Consider the following 24,712-nt stretch of genomic DNA (forward strand, 5'->3'; position numbering starts at 1 on the left):
ATGTATTGGTATAGTAGTTTTGTTTTGCCTTTCTTGTAGAATACTGCTAGTAGGTCAGTAAATATGAAACAAAACCTGGAATAAGCCATTATCCTTCATTTACAGTAAGTCTGTCAAGTAAATATGAAACAAAACCTGGAATAAGCCATCATCCTTCATTTACAGTATGTCAGTCAACACTGACTCCATTTAACACAGAAATAAGTTGCTAGTAAACCATTTACAGCAGGTTCAGACCATATACCAATAAATATACCATTTATGAAAAATTAACCGTACCATCTTTGCCCTTGGTGAAATGCTAAACTAAAATATAATCTTATAAATTTCCCTAGATTTAAAAAACAACTTCCTCTTCAAGTATACGTATGGTTCACAGTCAAGGGGACCAAGCAACCATTACAAAATGATTGGGGTTGCCCAATCATTAAATATCCTTGTGCCATGCAAATGTGGCCAATTCTAAGATATATCCACAAAGCCCAGGGGTTGGGTTAGGTTAGGTTGAGTCTAAGATCATCATCCCAGAAGTTGACAAAAAGAATAAAGACTCCCTTACACTCAAAACAACTTCCAGATATCATTCACTACCATGTGAAAGACCTGGATGAGTTTGGTCCTCCAAAAAACCAAGAAGGCAACCAGGCCTTCTGTATATGTATACCATACGGAGAATAGGACAAGAAGGAAGGGGAAGATAAGGTGCATTATGCTTCCTCAGTCTTCCAATATGATTATATTTCCTAACTTCTCATCAGCCTCAAAGGGCAAGGAGATCTAGCAGCCCCAGACTGGACACAAAAATTAAACTAAACTGAACTCCCAGCTATCTTGTTGAAAGTCATTCACAGATGCTCATGAATAAACCAGTAACCTCTCCTGGTGCTCTAATCCTAGAAAAAGGATCCCGGACTGGCATCTCTTCAACAAAAGAAATGGATATTCATAAAAAATTCCAAGGGATGTACACAAGGTAGACTCAAAGGCCCCATCTTTCTCCAGAAACTCCATTGCCCTGGGCAACAAGAGAAACTGTAAATGGATTAACTAATTCCTAAATTCCTTTGTGATAATAAACCTTAAAGCTGATTAAATGAAGTCAGGACTGTCTGAGCTATCAATGATTCTTCTAGTAAGACCAAGTCAGAAAGAACACCTCTTTTAAGCCCACATCTCATTAGCCAAAGGATTGAAGTTGCGCAGAACAACATTTTAAGATGTCCAGTCGTTATACTCCTTTTAGTGGCTTTCATTCTTCTGAGAGGATTACTCAACTGTCACATGCTTTACCTCTGGAAGACAAAGTCATCTGACAAGGAGAGATATACATCTTAGTTAGCCACAAAGGTGCAGCACAGTGAGTCTTGCATGGATAAGTTTGCTCTCCCAAACACTGTAGTACCTTTCTCAGGTGTAGGCAACACCTCTCTCACACAGTTCAGTCAATTGGTACCATATGGTTTGCTCCTTAACTTCCCATGGTTCATCTGGCTTGTGCTAGGCACACCTTCCTATTCCACCTCTGTGCTCCAGACTTTCTTTTAAGGTCATGACATGTCTCTGAAGAGGTCACTCAAATCAGAGTACAATAACATCTTGGTTAAAAGATTTAATTTGTTTCAGAAGGTTGTTCTTTAATGAAATTGTCTTTAAACCAAGAATAATTTTCTCATAAGAGGTATGTAATGGGAGCCAGATTAATCTGCTCTATGCCACCAAAGATACAACAACAACAAACTTAATAAGCCTAGCATGCAGAAATTCTAAAAAAAAATATATATATAACCAAAGTAAATGCATATTTTTTCTCATTTTACCTGTAACTGGGGAGTTGATGGCATAAGTGGTAGCTGGTGAGGAAAGTGACAAGAAGGAAAGATGTTATTGTTTGGAAGGACACGCCACTTCCATAGAAACAACGGGGTAGCTATGCCTCTCTGGTTGTTTCTTGTTTCTGTATTTCTACTGCTTTCTTCTTGATATTTACGGTTTCCTTCTCACTAAATCTGTCTAGTGATGTTTGTTTTTGCCAGCATTTTAAAATATTCCTAAAGTACAACAATATTGTCATTCAGCTCTGTAGGAGTGATACTTTTCAAGAAAACTGTATATCCCTCCAATATATGTATCTTTTATCAACGAACTAAGTGCATCCTCCATAATTTTTCTATCTTGAAATTCTTTATGGTTTCGTGACATCTCTAATATTGTTAGGCCCCATGATGACTTAGCTTGTATTAGTACTACAATCACCAAAAATAACAAAAAGAAAAATGAAACAATTTAATAGAATTTTGCATTAAACAATACATACGGATAAACTGAGCGTTTCCTTTTTGTTTCAGCTGAGAACTGCACTCACTAGTCACTTTTTCATAAGTTGTACTTCAACAGAGATATTTCACATTCACATTTGATACCCGATCCCCTTTATCTGCCAAGAGCAACCAGATTTGCTGAACAGCAACACCAATATGCAGTAAATGTGCCTCACTGTCACGAACTTCCCAGTTCCAGTGGTCCTTTATTCTTCATTCCTTATACTGTTGGACTGTGAAACAGCCTCTGAGAGGATGTTGTGCAACTGGAACTTTAGAAGTTAAAGCAAAGATGAAATGCAATACTACCCTAATAGCCCTGTACTCTTTTCCTTGCATTTTAATACATTTTTAACAGTTTGTTTCTTTATTTAATTTATTTTTATTCTTATTTAATAAGTGGGATCCCTTCTGTATGTATTGCCTTTTACCTCCTCATACTTCTTCCTAATGAACACCATATTCTTTGGAAGCTTGAATTTCAAGTCAATCCCACCCATCCCCCCCTTGTTCCATATGAATAAGTTTCATTTTCAATAAAAAAAAAGTAATAATGTGTGTCTAATCCCATACATGTTTTAGCCCGTCATCTTTATCCATCATCTATCCTTAAACCCAGGGAAAGTCCATTAGCAGAATGAATTTTTCCTCAGACAAAACATCCTTCAACCAAATTATCCATTAACCAAGATTTGAATGTGCAAAAGTATACAGCTCACCCATGCCACTCTTCCTATCCAGTCTCCATTATCTCAAGTTTTGACTGCTGTCTGTTCTGTCCTTGTGACATGCTAAGAGCTAATAAGCCTCCTATTAAGAATTCCAAAGTACTATTAGTTCTGGGGATAAATTGGAAGACATCTGTGATATTGGATGGAGATGAGGAGGTTATTCTGCCTCACATTTAGGTTTCTCTAACCAGGTTCTAAATTTGGTCTCAGAGGCATTTATATTTAAGACAGACTCTTCCTCCTTGATTTGCCTCAGCTGCTACTCCATAGTCAGAACTCAAGTCTGAGGAGCTTCTTAACACTTTATACTTCCCTACAGTGGTGGGTGCTATCCTTAATGAAGTGGTGCATGGGATGGAGGGCATGGGCAATTAAACTGGATTTCATAAACCCATGACTGCACTCACACATTAAAGTTAAAAAAACAAAGACATTTAGCTCTTGGTACAGCCTTTCATTTCTCAACAGCACAAATATAAAAATCTATAGCTCAAGCAGAAATGCCCAATGTGTTTTGGAATTACTGAACAGAGACTAAGTACATACATAGACTACCTAATTCTTCACAGACATGGGAAAATGGATAAACAGAGAATCAACATGAAACCCTACAAGCTGAAAATCTATTTTTGAATCTGTACTATTAAGAGCACAACACATGCACAACTACACATTTATGCAAACCAAAAATGTTTGCTTCAGAGTTAGGAAAGAACCAGAAAGAAGTGTAAGTCCTATTTACATTTGTAAACAATACTGTATACAAACCTGAATGATGGTTGTCCACAATAAACTTATTGCTCTGCTTGGTTTTTAGTCATCCTAATGTACCTAAGACACATGTCCCAATAAAAGCCATACACTAATTCATAACTTCTAAAAAAGAAACAAACTACAAAAATATGTTATTGTTATAATACAATTAAGTTTGTTCATACTTACCTGGCAGATATATATAATTAAAGTGCCCACCCACCTCCCCTCAGGAGACAGTGGCACTGATAAAATATGAATAGAAAATGGGAATAGTTCCTGATATCCGCCTCCCACGGCGGGAATGGGTACTACCACCTGGCCGCCCACTGCGTGTGCCGCAAATTTTTAAATTCTGTCGGACTTCAGAAAATACAGCTATATATATATCTGCCAGGTAAGTATGAACAAACTTAATTGTATTATAACAATAACATTTTGTTCATGAAACTTACCTGACAGATATATATATAGCTGAATCCCACCTTCGGATGGTGGGAAGAGACAGAATAGGATTTTTTGGGAAACTAAATTAAGTAGATGATATACATCTTGGTTCCTCACCTGTTAGCATAGCCGACTTCGTGATTACTGTCACCAAAGTCTGCTTCTGCGTTACTAGAGTTGCCAGCGAGGTAGAGACCTGTAATGCTGGTGCGCTCTAGATGATCTGTCAACGGGGGCGTGACCACAATGTGACTAGACCATATGACCATACTTCTGAGGGCACCGAAGCTAAAACCACCACCTGACCTAACCTATCAAAGTTAGTTCCATAACTTTTAGGCTAAAGAAAAGGAACGCGCCTCAAGCGACCAACCCTTCAAAGTTAAAAGCACACCTATCCCTTTTCTATAGGATAGGATTCGTGTTGCTTCCTGCCCCCAATAATATATCTACGGAAATGTATGGTCCTAGCGACTTACAGATCTCAAATGTCGTCTTCACATCCCGTCGGGAGTGTGAAGCGAACACAGAGTTGCTTCGCTAAAGCGTGGCACTCAGGATGTTACTGAGTGTCATGCTCTGTTGAAATGCTTCCGAGGCCGCGCCCCTCACCTCTTGAGCATTCATATTAAGAAAAATCTCAAATCTTTATGCCAAACATAATGAATTGAGACCTCTTAAAAGAACTCCTTAATTGGCTATAATGCCAGGGTTTTCTTGGACATGAACCAGTCTGGTATTTTACGGAACACCGCAGATTGTCGGGAGTGTGAAGCGAACACAGAGTTGCTTCGCTAAAGCGTGGCACTCAGGATGTTTACTGAGTGTCATGTTCTGTTGAAATGCTTCCGAGGCCGCGCCCTCACTTCTTGAGCATTCATATTAAGAAAAAATCTCAAATCTTTATGCCAACATAATAAATGATACCTCTTAAAAGAACTCCTTGGCTATAATCGCCAGGGTGTTCTTGGACATGAACCAGTCTGGTCTTTTTTACGGAGCACCAGCAGATTGTCCGTTTGACTTGACTTTCTATAGTTTTATCAAGATAAAACTTGAGAGACCCTACAGGGCACAGGACTACTAATGCCCTTGCCAATAATTTGTGCCATACCCTTGGTCTCCAAGCCTTGGGTCAACGGGTAGACCGGTTTTCGTTCTTATCAAGAACGGAAGGCTTAGAGGACAGACCGCATTATGTCCTTTAAAGCCAAAACCTCTGAAGATGGCTAAAACCTCACTAACCCTCTTTGCCGTGGCTAGAGCGGTTAGAATATTAGCCTTTATGAAGTACGTGTATTAAGTTCGCAGAAAGGATAGGTTCGAAATGCTTTTGGCATCAGAAACTCAGACTACGTCTAAGTTCCATGCCGGAACCTTTGATCCAGAGAATTTCAAGATCTCCACAGACCTCAAAGATCGTGAAGCGTTTGTTGTTGACAGAACCGAATCTCTGAGCCTAGAGGCCGTCAACAACATATCTTTGCATATTCTACAATAGTTAGGACTTCTAGCTTTCTCTCATACTTCAGACGGAAAGATAGAACCATAAGGAAATTCCACAGAGGTCGAGTTGGAGGAATAGTCATTTCCCTTCACTTACTCCAGAAACGGCCTCCTCCGATTGAACACTGAAAATAGGCAGCACTGCTTTGCCTTGGCCAAGAGACTGCCATCTCTTGAAGATCTTATCGCTATGTACCGTTGAAGACGAAGGTAGATATTGAATGCAACCTACGTCTTCACAGACGAATCGAGAGAAGGATTCTCAAGATTCTGAACTGTGCTTACAAATGACTGAAAACGCTAACCGCTATTTCATTGCTGTCCGGTGAGAAGTCGTAGTTGCAATGAAAGCGGGGCGTTCTTCAGTAATGAAAACACAGGGGAAAGCCGCCTGAAGGACTGCTTCTCATGGCTGAACATTTGGAAGTAGAGCGTGTCAGGTCGGAGAGTAGGCGATGTCTTTATGACATATCTTGTTAATTCGGGATGAACAATGAACAATTGTACACCTACGAATATGAGATATTTTAAAGACAAACTCAGATGTCTGCAAAATCATTCGCATTATCAGTGCGATGCAGCGGGAGACTTGTACAGACTTCTGTTACCGTGCGGTAAACAGTAAAATGAATTAAGTCTAAAGAGATATCTCTGTTGAAAATTCTCGCAATATCGAAGGCGATGGAATCTATCGTCACAGCAGTAGATGGTCCTTCATAATTGCGAGAATCCCCTTTAATCAGAGACCTAAGTCCAAGATTGTTGGGCAGAGATACGGTTCGGTAGTCAATCAAAGCAGGGGAGAGAGAGAGACATAAACAACCGTGCATCTCGGAGGCCCAGCTGATACTGAGCGGCTATCAGGCACAGGCAGTTCAATACGCAGTAGCAGAGCCTGAGCTCCCGCTGACTCGTCATCCTGAGTTGCCAGGTAATCCATATTCCACAAAGGAATGCGTTCGGCTAGAACCACCGAGCATAAAAGATATGCTCGAGCAATTATATTTAGGCGAAACGAATTTCGGTAAATATAAAAGTTGAAATGGTGTTGTCGTGACAAAACCTGAAATGGTGTTGTCGTGACAAAACCATAAGTATATAAAATTGAAACAAACTCCTGGGAGGTTGCAGGCAACCCCGAGTTGCAGTTCAATTAGAATACTTCTCGTCTAAGTCGCAATCCGTAGAAAAACTAGGATATGCGCCTACCCCTCGACAATTCAACTGCTTAGTAGAATCATGTCGCGAGGTTAATATAAGTAGTATATTTATAGGATTCTGAACAACGATCTCCATCCTAAATTCTTTCCTTCAAGAAAACAAAATAAGGATTGGAGATCGACCACCTTCGATCTCTATCAAAGAGAGTGAAGGAGAAGTCTTCCTCGAAGGAAAGCTTCAATGGTGAACAGAATACTAACTGCCTGAGTTGCCAGCTACTCCCTTTACGAAGGAATAGGTATGATATTATCGAGCAAAAGGAAACTCTCAAGCAGGCGTATTTAAACGAAACAGAATTCGCTAAATACAGAAGCTGAGTTGGTGTTGTCGTAACAATACCTGAAGAGTTGTTCTTACTCCGAAAACTCTTGGAAGGTTGAAGGGAGTGTCAAATAAATACATTAGAACAACAGTTCTTTCGGCTTCTATCCGCAGAGGTAAATACGATATGCGTAAATGACTTGACCCATGCGTTAGCAAAATGACGCAAAAGATAAACTACATAAGTATTGTAGTAATTTGAACATCAAATTCTCTACTACATCTTTCCTCGAGGAGGAAGAGAGAAAGAAAGGGAAACCGACTGTCCACGTTCTAATGAATGAGACTTTTTAAAAGAATCCTTGACTCTTTGCCAAGACTCTTGCCAAGAAAACGGGAGTAATATTCGAATAGAGATCATCAAGAGAACCGAGGATCGAAAAGGACCGTTCAATGTTCTTATGATATTGGACATAAGACTTCCTGGATCTAGTCTACAAGTCTTTTTCTTACTCCCCGGCATGAGCCTCTGAAAATGAATGAGAGCTCTTCCGAAATTTGTTAACTGAGTTTATCCGCTTAAACGATAAAAACGGTAAAATCTATGACAATGAGAACTACCCCATTTATAGAGGGGTCCCCCACTTAAATGACAATGGGGAAAACGTCCCTGACTTGACAAAACTATTAGCACTTTGCTAATAGGGGAAAACCCTTTAACATGACCGAAAGTCACCCCAGGAATCCGAGTATATAATCTTTCCCGATTCTCAAAGAAATCGATGAAGAGGAAAGAGGGATCGAAGAAAAAATTCGGGTATGTCTTTCCGCTAACTCCGAATCCTTTTAAAAAATTTCTGTAAAGAAATGTACCTCAAACAGCAAATAAGACGCCTTCAACAAGTCTTTTCTCTCGCAAAGCGTCCTGCCGAGCTTCCACCGAAGCGTCCTGGCGAATGTCCACAAAAGCGTCCTCATAAGCGTCCTGCTGAGCGTCCTCAAAAGCGTCCTGGAAAGCGTCCTGCTGAGCGTCCTCAAAAGCGTCCTGCCGAGCGTCCTGCTTAGCGTCCTGGAAAGCGTCCTGCTGAGCGTCCTCAAAAAACGTCCTGCTTAGCTACGAGCGTGTCTGAGCAGAGAACCACCAAGTCTTTCTGAACGACGTTCCAGAGAGGACTCGTTGAGGCGCCTTGATGCATGCAAGGCCCGCCAAGAGGCGTCCTGGCGAGCGACCTTGCCAACATCTCAATGTTATGACGAACCGCGTTTTGCGTATGACGTTGAATATTTTTAAGGGACGTCCTCATGCGAGTCTCCATGGAGTGCCGCACGCTGCTCCTGAAGAGTGTGAACACTAAAGGAAGACGTATGGCTTTCGTCTTCCGCAAGGTGCTTGCCGAGCGTCCTGGAGAATGTCTCTACTTACAGGACGTCGAGCACCTCCAAAAGCTTCCTCACGTCTAAATTGCCCTTCTTATGCAGACCAGAGACATAAGTTGTTTGACTGTGCAAAGCAGCTTGCCGGCCGTCAAACTTATCAGCTTGCTTTTTCGAAGTAAAGCGAACGTTACATAACGTATACGGAGCGCCATGAGGAGAGGAGACGAATACTGAGTTCTCCTCAAAAGGTGGAATCAAGAATGTCCTTGATTACCAAATTCTTGGAATGCTAGCGAGGTTGAAACAGCTCTAACTTCATGAGCGTTCACTCGCAGGAGGCTCAAATCACTCTTTCTGGCTGCCAAGATGACGCCTCCTTAAGAATGTATACCCAGTAGATGTATACATGAGCGTTCACCCCAGATCGCAGACGGAGGCTCAAATCACTCTTCTGGCAAGATGAATGCGCCTCCTTAATGTCCCTTAGAAAAGAGCCAGTGCATCTTCTAAAAGGAAAATGTCTCCTTTACTCTTTCATCCTCTCCGTGACGAGAGAGAGGACGTGAAGCTTCCTCTTCTCTAAAGCTTCTTTAGGGGCGCGTGAGTCCTTCCGAGAACTCCCAACCCCTGTGTGGGAGGACCGCCTCTGGAGGACGAGAAGCAATCCTTCAAGATTCGTGCACATGCTCGATCTTCGGCAGCCTGGGAAGCGACAACAGGACCTGCCGAAAGGAAGCCAGATCAGCATGAAAAACCCGTAACCCCTCCTTCGGCTTTTGACATTGCCCTCTCCCTGGTTTCCTGGGAGTCCGACAGAGGTCTAGGCCTAGAGGCGTTATGGGGCCGATCTGACGTTCCCTCCTAACGAGAGAGAGGACGTGAAGCGTCCTCTTCTCTAAAGCTTCTTAGAGGCGCGAGTCCTTCCGAGAGCTACAACCCTTGCGCGGGAGGCGCCTCGGAGGACGAGAAGCAATCCTTCAAGATTCGTGCACGTGCACGATCTTTAGCAGCCTGGGTAGCGTCAACAGGTTCTGCCGAAGGGACGCCAGATCGGTGGGGAGCCCCCGTAACCCTCTTGCAGCTTTCGACATGCCCTCTCCCTGAGTCCTGGGAGTCCGACAGAGGTCCAGGCCTAGTGGCATTATGGGGCCGATCTGACGCCCCCTCCACAACACAAGGGGCACTACACTTCACAACACTGATTGGAGAGCGAGCACTTTAGTCTAAGATTACTTGATGTAATCCTCTAGCAGGACACTTCTTCTAGGCCCGTAAGCCATACCACAGGGTTAGGCAAAATAAAAACTACAGGAGGTTAGAAGGTTCATTATTTCTAACTTCTGTTTACTGTGGAGGAAAACTCCTGATTCTAACACGCTCAAAAATGCGTACATGAAACCTGCTTCTTCCGTAATCAGTCACACATTACACTAATTACATTGAACTTATGCAAAGAAAACATGTAAACGTCATATCTACTAAGTGAGTGTCTACCGAAAGTTCCGATAGCCTCACCTTACCATGCAGACAACAAAGTCTGAAACTAGGCTAACTAGCTTCAGACATCAAATGCAATGAAAAAATTTACGATAGCGTATGCCTAGCCACAAATCCAAGATAATCGAAAGAATAATTAGGATACTTAAGCGGCTAATGAAGTTTTAAAAATCCTAGGCGGAGGTCTGTAAACAGTTGTTTACCGACCGGCGACAGAAAAAATATGAATAGAAAATGGGAATAGTTCCTGATATCCGCCTCCCACGGCGGGAATGGGTACTACCACCTGGCCGCCCACTGCGTGTGCCGCGAATTTTTAAATTCTGTCGGACTTCAGAAAATACAGCTATATATATATCTGTCAGGTAAGTTTCATGAACAAACTATGGAATTACTCACTTCTACAGCAACAAAAAAGAGTCATATCCTTCAGATAAAGGCAAGGCCATGGGTCCAAGGAAATTCTGATTCTTGTAACCCCCACAGGGATACTTGGGCTACTCCACATCATCAGTGTATCCGTAAAAGGACATAATGCCAGTTTCTTGACTACTCTTGTAAGACCTGAAAGAAATGAAGCCAAAATGAAAAATTTTGTTTTGTAAGTAATCTGCCTGTTCCCTAGATATACAAACCAGAGCCTCTTGTATAAGAATGTCCTTCATTACAAGCTGGAAATAGTTGCTGAACTTGTTAACAAGGGTGGTTAACCAGAGGATGAGGCTGAAGTTGACAGTAGGATAAAAATGGCATGGGGAGAGTGGAGAGATGTAGCTGAAGTACTGTGTGATAAGAAAATGCCAATCAAGCTAAAAGTCAAGATTTACAGCATAGTGATAAGACCAGTGTTAATGTATCGATCAGAAACATGGGCTCTAAGAAATAAAGAGGAAGTAAAGCTGGAGAGAATAGAGAGAAAATGCTGAGGTAGATTAAGGGAATATCGCTGTTTGAGAGATTGAAAAATAATGAAATAAGAAGAAGGGCAGGCTTAGTAATGATTTCAGAGGTGATAAAAGAGTCATGATTGAGATGGTATGGGCATGTGTTACAGATAGATGACGAGGAGGGAGTGAAGAGGGCTTGGGAAAAACCTGTCAGTATTCCCCCATATTCGCGGGGGGATGCGTACCAGACACCCCCCCCCACCAATATGTAGTTGAAACCCCTATAAAAATGCTTAAAACTGCCTACAATATACATATATATTGTTAGTTAAAACTCGAGAAAAGGCCACTAAAAATGTTTACATCTGGTTTGTTTAATAGTTTTATCACAAAAAGTGCATTTTATGATTAAATTGATAAAAAAAACCAGGAATTTGAGGATATTTCTCTTAGAAAAATACAGAGAATAGGCGAATTTTCCTTGAATAATGGGTACGTATACAATAATGTTCTAGAGAGAAATTCGCGAAGACGGTGAGATAAAGTGAAGGAAGATATGGAGAGATGAGGTTTGGAGGAGGAAGATGCAACCAACCCCTTAATATAGGGATAACAGTGGGAAAAAGGCTAACCAGTAGTTATAGAGGGTCACCTGCCATCACCAAACATTTTTCTTCTGCCTCCAGGAAAGTGGGATGGATGAGGTGGGCACTGTGATAAAAATGACATTTTTATAATAAAAATTAAGTTTTCTTAATAAAAATAATATTGTAATACTTACCTGAACACCTGAATTGTCCCTGGTCATCTGACCAGCCCGAACATAACCCCACCCATTTACCCACACTTAGAAAAATTTTAACTGTCAGCGTCACCAATGCTGCAGGTAAACATTGTTTACCCAGTTACCTGTACTGTTGGCAACACTGCTGCCAGAAACGAGCTGGCAGATAGTTCCCACCTTCAATCGCCATAATCATTAATCATTGAAGAGGGGAGGCAGGTGGAAGTCATTCAGGTGTTCAGGTAAGTATATTACAATATTAGTTTTATTATGAAAACTTTATACTGGGGATGAGCTCTGACTTCTCCCTGTTTACTATCATCCCATTTGTGGTAAAATTAGAGATGATGATCTATTTTGAGGAGCAACTACACCTTGGAGCATGCCAGAATCAGCCAGTCATCCATGTAACACAGCGTCATTAAGTCACCCCTCTCGGACAAAATCTAACACTCACTGTGCTATTTCCAGCCTAAAGCAAGTCTAAGACAAACCTACTCAATGAAGAGAAGTTAGTGACTGGTCTCCAGCCAACAGTTGGCTTTTCCATCGGAAAGAGGCAACTGTAAAACCTGGAGACCTATGACCTATCCTTTTTGCCTCTTGCCTTCTTCATCTCCTCCACTTCCACCTCCACCAACAGGGCTAGAGATTTTGAAGAGTCACGAGCATATGTTTGAAAAAGTACTAGTGAAAGAGTAAGGGATGGGGCAGCAGTCCTTGAAGGGAATCTGGTAGCCATTCTGCAGAACTGCAATTACCCAAGGTTCAGACCTATCTTTGCTTCTTGTAGTAGCTGAGAAGCATAATTGCCGTAGACCAGAGAATCTTGGGACTGTGATCTCCTTTCCACTGGTGCCTCAATGCTACTCTATGGGAAGAGTATGTAATCATAAGTCAAGTATGTGACTGTTATGAAGAGTGAAACTACTCTCTGCCAAAACTTGCCTTGAAAACAAAGGTGAGACCATATCCTGCCTAATGAGGCCAAATTTTATCCTCAGATTAGCACTCTGCTATGAGAGGAAAGTTAGTGCCTTCTCTCCCAACACAAGCAACCTTGTAAAACTTTCTCCCCCACCCCTGCCTCTCCCTGGGATGAGACAATTGTAACAACAAAGTCCACTAAAGTGTTCAATCACAATTTAAGCCACGAGGCAGCCTGGAAAGAGGGCATGCTAATGTGGCTGCTGACTCCAAAGCCAAGAAGTGCCTTCTTCCTAGAGTCTCACCAAGGGGAGGGTCATTAGTCAGTCTGTAGACTGAAAGATTAATGTAATCTTTTGGGATGTAAAACTTCCTCTGATGTGTCAATGGCAAGGAAAGAAGCTTCCCTGATATGCTGGACAACAGAGAACTATTTGACCAGGAGATCACACCATTCACCTGGCCCAAAGCACACGAGTGAGTCGGGACCATGGCAACCTGACTGACGGTTTCATTTCAGGAGCACACCTGATGGTAGGCTCTATCAATAAGACTAGGGCCATTTTTAGAGCTGAGATTATTAAAATTATACATGAATATGCTGCAACAACATGGCTTGCTTAGTTTTAGACAAGGGGCCAACTGGTCCTATTAACCTTTGAGTTGTAGGAACAACCTCTCCTGAGAGGAAGTTCTGCTCTGGTGCCTGCTACTGGGATCATGGTGCATTGCATATTGGAACTGGTGGTACCAGGGAAAACATGAGCCACAGAAGACCTGTGCTCAAAACAGCATTCTTAGCCACAATCAGTCAGTTCATATGGTTCCCCAGAGTCAGTAGAAACTAAACTAAAGGAGTGTATAGGAGAGTGGCACGGGTCCCCTACTATACTGGCTTAAAGCAAGGGGAGACCTTTCACATATGAACCCATAGACTGAGCAGTCCTGATCCATGGACTGGGGCTAAGCTGAGCAAGCAGGTAGGACTGGCCCAACCAGGTGTATTTCCAGTAAAAAAATAGAAGAGCCAGGAGTAGTCCTTGTGTCGTAGATGGAGCAGGGCAGAATGGAATACTGAACCTTGGAAAAGTACTCACTCAGAGTGCTGCAGGAATTTTTTTGAGAGGCCTTCTTGGACTTACCTTTCTTCTTCCATGGGTCTTGCTCTACTCAAACCTAGAAGGACAAGTCAAAACATAAAGCATCGTCAAAGCTGCAGCAACAACTACTAGAAGCACTACCACTACTGGAGGATCAACCTCCATAGCAATGGAAGAAATAGCATCAGTAGCAATAGAATCCAGTGAAAGTAGGACTACCTGGTATGTTTAAAAAAAGGCCACATATTCTAAATACCTGGAACTTCAAAAGGATCATCAGTAGGAGTAGTTGGAGGTGAGTATGGTACACAGGTTGAAGTCCCAAACGGTAAGAGCTGAGCCCTGGTACCCAACTCGATGCAAGGAGAGTACAGAAGGCACCCCTGAGTGGTAGTGGTACACAAAGAAGGTAGGGAAAGAGAAATAGAAAGGGTGGAAATAAAACAACTGGAAGTCAAAACTTTGCTTTTGAGGCTTGACATTTATGACAGTATATACCCTAACAAAATCTTTTTCAGCTGTCTTAAAATGACTGTGGACTTAATCGCTCCTAATATCACTACTGTTTTCAGAAGAATACTAGTTGGAAATTTTCCTTCTGTTTGGAGACAGGAAAACATTGCTGCATTACCTAAGGGACTAAATCCATCCTCTTACCTCTCTGAATATACATAGGCCAATTTCAATTACCCCTGCTTTAAGGTTTTAAGAAAGTGCTCTCTAAGTGTCTTTTGTAGGTTTGTTGAAGATAACCTGCTACCAGGAGGATGAATGAGAAGAATGAGAGAGGAACAAGGAAAATTTAGCAATGAGGAGTAGCAGCAAGGAAAATACTTGCAAATTCATCCCTGCCCTGGTTCAAGTCTTGCTTTCCCCTGAAGTAGGCAAACTGGTCAACCCTAGGTGTGCTGTCATTTCTCATTGAAGTTGTACTGAAGGTGCCATGGCTGAAGTGAACCCTCTGATCTGCAAAACAGACTGTTAACGAGAACCAAGGCACCACAAGCAAGCAGCAAACACAGCAGTTGGAACAAGTTCCAGAGTGAACCCTAAGCTCCATTGAGAAGCATTCAGTCAAGATCTCAAGCTCACAGAATACCAAACAATACCTGTGCCAACTCTGTTGAGAGGATACTGAAAAGAGAAAAACTCTAGTACAGAATCCCTAAAACAAAAGTTGGTACTCCCTCTGAAAAGCTGATACATACTCCAATTACCCTGGTGACCTCTAAGACTGAGGACACAAACAATTGAACCTAGTAGTGCCTATGGCCAAAAAATATATTTGAGGTAGTCATAACCACTCAAAAATGTTATTGTTATAATACAATTAAGTTTGTTCATACTTACCTGGCAGATATATATAATTAGAGTGCCCACCCTCCTCCCCTCAGGAGACAAGGGTCATGAATAAATATGAACAGAAAATGGGAATGGTTCCTGATATCCGCCTCCCAGCGGCGGGAATGGGTACTACCACCTGGCCGCCCCACTACGTGTGCCGCGAGTTTTGAAATTCTGTCGGACGTCAGAAATACAGCTATATATATATGTGCCAGGTAAGTATGAACAAACTTAATTGTATTATAACAATAACATTTTGTTCATGAAACTTACCTGTCAGATATATATATAGCTGAATCCCACCTTCGGATGGTGGGTAGAGACAGAATAGGATTTTTAGGAAACTTAAATTAAGTAAAAGATTTACTTCTTGGTTCCTTACCTGATAGCAAAGTAGACTCTGTGATTACTGTCACTAAAGCCTGCTTATGCTTTTATCAGAGTTGCCAGCCAGGTTTGGACCTGTAGTGCTGGTGCACTCTGGATGCTCTGTCAACGGGGACGTGACCACAATGTGACAAGACCATCTAGCCAAACATATGGCAGTAACACAGCAACCGACCACCACCTGACCAACTAACCAAAAAACCCCTGACATTAACACTAAGGAATGGGAGATTTCCACAGAAGATCTCACCATCAACCAAAAACACAATAAAAACTAACCTAAACTAAGCTAAGGGATAGGGAGAGAGCGACCTTCAGCCCCCCCCCAAAACTGTGTCTGCCGAAATGTAAGGCCCCAAAGAACTACAGTTCTCGTAAATCGTTCTCACATCCCGGAGGTAATGTGAGGCGAATACGGAATTGCTCCTCCAAAAGGTGCTATCAAGTATATCTTTGATAGACATATTCCTTTGGAAGGCAAGAGAAGTAGCTACGGCTCTGACTTCGTGAGCTTTCACTTTAAAGAGGCTCAAATCAGTCTTCTGGCAAGATGAATGAGCCTCTTTAATGACGTCCCTCAAGAAGAAAGCAACAGCATTCTTCGACAACGGCAAATCTGGTCTCTTCACCGAGCACCAGAGATTACCTGAGGGACCTCTTATCTCTTTAGTCCTATTCACATAGAACTTGAGAGCCCTGACAGGGCACAGGGCTCTCTCTGGTTCTTGACCCACGAGACTCGACATTCCTTTGATTTCAAAGCTCTTCGGCCAAGGATTAGACGGGTTCTCGTTCTTAGCCAAGAAAGATGGGCTCAACGAGCAGACAGCGTTGTCCCCCTTGAAGCCCACTAGGCTACTGAACGCTTGGATTTCACTAACTCTCTTCGCCGTCGCCAGAGAAGCTAGGAAAAGCGTTTTTCTCGTCAAGTCCCTTAGAGAAGCTTCATGGAGAGGCTCAAAGGGACTTAGCATAAGATGTTTCAAAACCACATCGAGATTCCATGAGGGCGGTCTTGCTTGTGGAATCTTGGTGGTTTCGAACGACCTTAAGAGATCGGGTGCAAGATCCTTATTGTCGGAGAGGTCCAGTCCTCTGTGGCGAAAAACGGCAGACAACATACTCCTATAACCTTTGATTGTAGGAAACTGCCAATTTCTGCACATTTCTTAGATAGAGTAAGAAATCTGCTATCTGATTCACAGAGGTCGTGGAAGAGGAAATTCCTTCCTTTTTGCACCATGCCCTGAAGGAGGACCACTTAGACTGGTAGACAGCTCTTGAAGAGGCCTCTTCGAGCATTAGCGATTGCTCTCGCAGCTGCCTTTGAAAAGCCTCTCGCTCTGGCCAACTTTTCAATAGTCCTGAACGCAGTCAGAGCCAGAGCGGAGAGGTTTTGGTGAAACCTTTTGAAGTGAGGCTGTCTGAGTAGATCTCTCCTCCAGGGCAACGTTCTTGGGAAGTCCACAAGGAATGTCATGACCTCTGTGAACCACTCTCTTGCTGGCCACATTGGGGCAATCAGAGTCAACCTTGTCCCTTCTGAAGCTGCGAACTTCCTCATTACCTCCCCATGATCTTGAATGGGGGAAAGGCGTAAAGATCCAGGTCTGTCCAGTTCCAGAGCAACGCGTCCACTGCAATCGCCCTGGATCCAGAACCGGGGAGCAATACAGAGGAAGCCTCTTCGTCCTCGATGTAGCGAACAGGTCTACTAGAGGACGTCCCCACAATGTCCATAATTGTTGACAGACTTCCTGGTGCAAGGTCCATTCTGTTGGTAGAATCTGATTTCGTCGACTGAGAAGGTCCGCCCTGACATTCTGAACCCCTGCCACGAATCTTGTCAGGATCTTGATGCGCCTTGCGTCTGCCCATAGCAGAACTTCTTTCGCAAGGAGAAAAAGGGATCTGGAGTGAGTTCCTCCCTGAGTCCCCCCCCCCCCCCCCTTTAGATATGCAAGGGCTGTGGTGCTGTCTGAGTTGACTTGAACAACCTTGCTTGACAGTTTGTCTTCGAAGAACTGCAGCGACAGGAATATCGCTGCCAGTTCCTTTACATTGATGTGCCAGGCTACCTGTCCCCCCTCTCCAGGAGCCTGACACTTCCTCCCCCCCCAGTGTTGCTTTGGCCCTCCCCAACCGGAAATGGAAGTGTCTGAGAACAACACTAGGTCGGGCTCAGAAGATTTAAGGAGAAGCCTTCTCGTAACTTCTGAGGGTCGAGCCACCATCATTAAAGTGGCCTTTTATCTTGTTTGAGATCCTTAGGATCGCATTCAGGTCCTCTTTCGACTTCCATTCTTCCGCAAGGAAAAATTGAAGAGGCCTGAGGTGCGGTCTTCCCAGCGAGACAAACTTTTCTAGCGAGGAAATGGTGCCCAGCAGACTCATCCACTCCCTCACCGAACAAGCTTCTCTCTCTAGGAAGGCTGCGACTTTCTCTAACCCCAGTCGCTGACGTTCCTGGGACTGGAAACGCCCGAAAAGCCACTGAATCCATCTGAATCCCCAGATACACGATGGACTGTGTCGGGGTCAGATGCGACTTTTTTCGGAGTTGACCAAAAGACCCAGAGATTTTGCTAGGGCTAACGTAAATTGAAGGTCCTTCAAACATTTCTGCCTCAACGACGTTCTGGGTCAGGCCAATCGTCGAGGTAGAGGGATATCCTGATCCCTGATGAATGGAGCCACTTCGCTACATTCCTCATTATCATTGTGAAAACCATCGGGGCCGTGCTGAGACCGAAACAAAGGGCTCTGAATTGCCAAACCCTGTTGTCTAAGACGAATCTCAGGTACTTTCCTTGAAAGAGGGTGGACGGGGACGTGGAAGTACGCGTCCTGCAGGTCCAGACACACCATCCAGTCGCCAGGTCTCAAGGCTCCCAGCACCGACCGAGGCGTCTCCATTTTGAACTTGATCTTTTCTACAAAAAGATTGAGCCTGCTCACATCCAGGACTTTTCTTCTCTCCCTGATAAGATGGAGAGAGGTCTCTGGGAGTTGATGTTAAAGGAGGAGGATGTAAAAAGGGGATCTTGTACCCCTGCTCTACGATCTTGAGAGTCCAAGGATCCGCCCCTCTCTGCCTCCATGCCTCCGCAAAGAACTTCAGTCTGGCCCCGACTGGCGTCTGAAGGACAAGATCTTCATTTGGTGGTTTTTGGTTTAAATGAAGCTCTTCCTCTCGAAAAACCTCTCCCTCGAGGAGCTGCTCTCGAGGGGGGTGCCCCGCGAAAGGGTTTGACTTTCTTCGGGGGTTTACTGAATGCAGATGTGGAAGGAACTGCTGGACGTCTTGAAGACTGTACCAAGAGGTCCTGGGTCGCCTTCTCTTGCAAACTCGTTGCAAGATCCTTTACCATAGCCTGGGGGAAGAGATGGTCCGAAAGAGGCGCAAAGAGCAATTCCGCTTTCTGAGGGCGGTGAGAAAACCGACTTAGCGGTAAAATTGCATAAGAGAGCTCTTTTCTCAGGAAAGCAGTTCCAAAATGAGAAACTAGCTCCTCCGAACCATCCCTGACGGCCTTGTCCATACATGACAACACGCTGGACAGCTCCCCCAGACTGAGAGAATCAGGACTTCTAGACTGAAGGTCTAAAACTCCCAGGCACCAGTCTAAGAAATTAAAGACATTCAAGTGCGAAGCAGTCCCTTCAAGTGGTGGTCCGTCTCCACGGAGTCCAGGACACCTTAGCAGACGATAAGAGAGACCTCCTCTGAGCGTCCACTAAACTGGAGAAGTCACCCAGAGCGGTACGAAGGAACCTTACTCCCACGTCCTCCTTGGTTTCATACCAAATTCCTCCTTTCCCGGCGAGTCTAGAGGGAGGAAGGGCGAAAGTGGTCTTGCCCTGATCCTTCCTTCGAGACATGAAATCTTGAAGTTTCTTGAAAGCCCTCTTGGTCGACAGCGATGTCTTCATTTCGACGAACTCAGGGGTCTTAACGGACTTGGAAGACGAAAGTTGAGAGGGAGGAGACCTAGGGGCTGCCGGCTGGAACTTCTCCCCGAAGGATGAACGTAACAGCATGACAAGAAACCTTATAGTCCGAGACAGCTGAAGCTACCGGAGGTTCTTCTTCGACGGAACTCCCTGGACTACTAAGTTCCCCTTCCTCCCTAAGAGGAACTGGAGAACGTCCATCAGGAGAGGGCGTACGTCCAGCAGTCTCAAGCCTGAACAAAGACTTCCGTTGATTGGAAGTACCCGCTACAGGTACGGAATCGCCCTTACGACGATCCTTAGAAGGACGGACATCCTGCGAAAGAAGCGCGTCCTTAGAAGCAACGGGAACTGTCTTAACAGACACGTCCCTACGAGAGGAAGCGCGAGCTTCCTGACGAGAGGCGCCAAAAGCGTCCTGCTTAGCCAAGCAAGCGTCCTGCTGAGCGTCCTCAAAAGCGTCCTGCCCTGTTCGAAAAGCGTCCTGCTTCGAACGGCGAGCGTCCTGCCGAGCGTCCTCAAAGGCGTCCTATCGAGAACGCAAAGCGTCCTGCTTCGAACGCCGAGCGTCTTGCCGAGCGTCCTCAACAGCGCCCTGCCGAGAGCGCAAAGCGTCCTGCTTCGAACGCCGAGCGTCCTGGCGAGCGTCCTCTACTGAGAGAGCGAAAGATCTACTCGGAGAACGAGAACGGTGACGATCCGGAGGTGGAGAGAGAGACGAACGAGACGAGAGAGAATGAGACTGCTTCGTCCTCTTGACGGGCAGCCTAACGTCCTTTCTACGCTTAGGCTCGACTGCTGCTGGGCGAGTCCTCTGAGCCATAAGCGACGTAATCTGGTCCTGAAGGGACACTAGGATATCCTTCGTAGGTGACGAAGGAGCAGAAGAAGGGGCAGGACTGACCCTGCGAGAAGGCGAGGGGCGAGGGGACGCCTCCTTCCTTCTAGCAGGTACAGCTACCTGCCTCTCAGGTGAACACGCCTGTGCGTGGAAACCAACGTCCTCGTCGGTAGAAACCTACCTCTCTTCTGAGGAGGAAAGGCGTCATATGAATCATCCCCTCTGACGAAAGCGGAGACATAGGACGTGAAGCGTCCTCAAAACGAAAAGTCCTTTTCAACGGACGCGAGTCTCTCCGAGCGCTCCACCCCTTGCGCGGGAGGACGCTTCGGAGGACGAAAAGCAATCCTTCAGGACACGCGCTCGTGCGCGCTCCTTGCAGCCTGGGATTTAGCAACAAGGCCTGCCGAAGGGACGCCAGATCGGTGGGGAGCCCCCGTAACCCTCTTGCGGCTTTCGACATACCCACTCCCTGAGTCCTGGGAGTCCGATAGAGGTCTAGGCCTAGAGGCATTATGGGGCCGATCTGACGCCCCCTCCACAACACTAGGGGCACTAACACAAACTTTCACAGGGCCAGTTTCTAAGGCCAAAACTTTTGATTCAAGAGCGCGAATAGACTCAAGAATCAGAGAAAGGGTGTTACCTTCTCCAGACACAGCACTGGGGCCCGAAGGCAACAAAACAGGATTAGGTTGAGCAAAATCTACCGGTGTTAGAGGAGGAGAAATGTTACATTCCTTACCTTTCGTAGAACTGCTCTTGGAGGAAGACCTCCTGACTCTATCGCGCTCCAATTTACGTCGATAGGTCTCATACATCTTCCATTTATCATCAGCCAAATCCTTGCATTCATTGCACCGATCATCAACCAAGCAAACATGCCCCCTGCATTCCATACAAACTGTGTGAGGATCAACTGAAGGTTTAAGAAGCCTCACCTTACATTCACTCCTCACACACACTCTGAAACTTCCAGTACTTGATCCCGACATCATGTACACAGAAAAGCCAATCCAAAATCAAAAACCAATCCACTATTACGCGTGCCAATCCAACAATCCAGAAGTCGATACCAAAAGTCAATCCAGATAATTTAAAGCGAGATAAATCAAAAATCCTAGACGGAGGTACTGTAAACAGTTGTTTCCAGCACCGGCGACAGAAAAAATATGAACAGAAAATGGGAATGGTTCCTGATATCCGCCTCCCAGCGGCGGGAATGGGTACTACCACCTGGCCGCCCCACTACGTGTGCCGCGAGTTTTGAAATTCTGTCGGACGTCAGAAATACAGCTATATATATATCTGACAGGTAAGTTTCATGAACAAATTGTGGTTTTCATTCATAAAAGAATGACAATATAGGAGAGTTACTAGCAGAGAAAGGAGTAATAAAAAAAAAAAAATCTTTATAAAAACTGAAGGTAGCTGATGTAACAGTCACATTCCACTCAATTTTAGGTTATGTAATTTGTAAGTAACCTTGAAATTGTGGTTCATATCCCCACAGACTTCTGTACTATTACTCTAATCAGCAGAAATAAACACTGCACATGCATTCACACGCAGTAGTGAATGAACTGGGAACACCTGTCCAGGTGTGGAACACCTGTCCAAGTGTGCAACACTCAGACAGGTGAGCTACATGGTAAAGTGAAAGTCCCAGAATAAGAGCTATTGTGGTGACCAGCTCCTTAACTAGAAAACTTGATGTCTGTGAAGTGCTGTTTCATTATTAGATTCATGTGGTGAAACATTTTCAGTTGTGCCATGCAGTTCTTTGCTGTGTATCATTATTTTGAGAATCAGATTGTATCAACATAAAGATATTGTCATAGAAAAGCCTGCTGATGTTCATTAAGCCAAAACATTCTGCTAGTTTTAAACCATCAAAGCAGCAGAATATTATGAAAAACAAGGAATCAGTCATCAGTTTTAGCAAAAATAATTTTAAATATTAAAAAAAATGGTGGCTCACATTAGAAGAACGAGTACTGTATGCAGCATGGGATGACCATGAACATGATGAGAAAGTTTGATATAAAAAAATAATTTAAGCTAATATGTGATTAATTGTACACTCCATGAGTTAAACCAGGGCACTGAGGTAGACAGCCTCTGCAAGTTAAACCAGGGCACCAAGGTAAGTAACCTTGTTATTGATAGAAGACAGGAAATAATTTTTTCACCTTAACAAGGGATGAAGTACATATGATGAAAGTAAATAATTAAGGCAAAGTATGCTCACTCTATGGGTGTAATGTAATGATCTTGGAGAAAATGGAGTATGACTTGGAAGAGGGCAAAATTAATGTACCTCCTCCTCAAATTGGTCCATCACAATCAGTGTCAAAGATTTACAGCACAGTTATCTATTAAATAATAATAAGTGAGCTAAAAAATTATGATGCAAACTGATGAAACATCATAAAAGTAATACATTCGTCATAGTTAGAGGTCAGGAGAATGAGTGTTTGAAAATCAAATGAACCTTTCTAAGATAATTGTATGTGCCAGAATGGGATAAAACTTCATGACCTCTACTGGATATAAAACAGATTCTGAATATGTATTCCATTATATAATTTTGGAGAATATTTGGTATGGCGACCATAAAGTCCACTTCACAACTTGTAGATGCCAGAAAGGGGAGAAAAGCCATAAAAGCTTCAAGTGTTTTAGGGGAAGTTGATCCAGGGAGCCATAAGCTGAGTGGTGAAGGGTCTAAGGACCAATGAGATATGCAAGAAGAAAGTTTCTATGATCCTGGTTGGACCTTCCTCCTAAATTATAGCATGTCCAGAATACACAAGGTACTAACTCTTGCTCTTAAATACTTACTTTGCAAGAGATCTATGTCACTGAGCAGCGGACACAAACAGCTTCTTCAAGATTAGAGAATAAAAGAAATAACAGAAAGGTGACCTGCTGTTTACAGCCTCAATAGCCAACCACTTGGTAACAATTTCAAAAAGTATGCCTGCTTGGTTGAAACTTCACCTATGGCAAGTTGTCACCAAACTGCACTAGGTGTATCAGAAATGAAGGTTCAGATACCACCGATAATGGTTCAGGAGAATCATATATGGCAGGTTCCCATACCTCATTAGTGATTCTGGTGCATCCATAACATAGAGGGCAAATAATATCTGGAGGTGTTATCTGTATACTAGTACTGAGTAGTTCGGTGGCCTTCCACTAGGGCAGCTCTGAAGAGCGTTGCAGCCATCTTGAATGGTCCTGTAACCATGCAAATTGAACAAGGGCGTAGTGTAATTGTGATTTTTTTTTCTATCCAAATCTCAGTAATGGTACACTGCACAGCTTACATTACCAAAATGGGCACATGAATTCAAGAGAAAATGGGATGACATTTCACAGGTAAACAAAGATTAATGGAATTTACTTACCCTTAATTTTTTGCTAGCAAGATATGCATACATATGTCTTCTTAGCAGTAGATCCGATTTCTTTCTTTAAAGTCTCATATACTATTCAGCATATTATTGCGGCACATAACTGCAGTGGCAATTTAATTTTAATATCAGAACATCATTAATATTTTACATGCCACATGATATAGAATAAGAACAATCTTGATCATTGTTAAAAATGCTTACTAGTAAGTAGGCCTATAGGTATTACACTAGATGTGTCAACCAGTTTCATCTTTTAAGCATGTTCCTGTGATGCATAAGGACACCTGCTCTATTTTGTAATTCATTAACAATCATCTGCAGTATGTAGGCTTGTAGGATACTGTCTATGCCATCATTTTTCTAGTTTTAGACATCAAAGACCGTGTTGGAGTTGTTTAGCAAAACACATATCACCATTATGTGGTTTCTCAACGAAATTCCAAAATGTCACACTTGGGAAGTGTTTCAGGGTGACAAATAAAACACTGAAAACAGCTCCTATTAATTGATTCAAAGTAAAAATAGCTGTCTTTTTTATTTGTAGCAAATCCATTGTGTCAACATGTCATACCTTTAGCATATTATTGTGACACATAAGTGCAATGGTGACTTCAGTTTTGAAATTGCAACATCATTCATCATGTAAAGTGAAAATTAATTTGTCCATTATTGTAAAGGCATAGTAGTAAGTCACTGGTTGTGTCAACAAGTCTCGTCTTTTATACGTTACTATGAAGGTATTTTAGGATGACTTAACCAAATCCTAGAAAACAGCTGCTATTGCTTTCATCAGTGACAAATATTTGTATTTTTTTATATAATAATCTCAACAATGTATATTTATATCAAACCATAAGTCCCACAGATTGGTAATAGTACAGTAAGAAAATGAAATTTGGGAGCCTAGACTAGACCTATGCCCTCAAATTACTCACTTGGTAGGATTCAATTAAAA

General features: G+C 43.3%; 1 protein-coding gene and 1 pseudogene across 1 annotated transcript in view; one reads left to right on the forward strand and one right to left on the reverse strand.

The window, feature by feature from the left end:
* The window catches only part of LOC135207302 (uncharacterized), a 229,184-nt pseudogene that overhangs the window by 201,502 nt on the left and 2,970 nt on the right, over positions 1-24,712 (reverse strand).
* Positions 22,284-24,712, forward strand: part of LOC135207301 (protein downstream neighbor of son homolog) — a 315,011-nt gene continuing 312,582 nt past the window's right edge. The window contains exon 1 of the mRNA XM_064238975.1: positions 22,284-22,481. The gene's annotated coding sequence lies outside the window, so the exon portion shown is untranslated. The remainder of the gene's footprint in view (positions 22,482-24,712) is intronic.

The sequence above is a fragment of the Macrobrachium nipponense genome, chromosome 32, assembly GCF_015104395.2.
Source record: "Macrobrachium nipponense isolate FS-2020 chromosome 32, ASM1510439v2, whole genome shotgun sequence".
NCBI classification, from domain to species: domain Eukaryota; kingdom Metazoa; phylum Arthropoda; class Malacostraca; order Decapoda; family Palaemonidae; genus Macrobrachium; species Macrobrachium nipponense.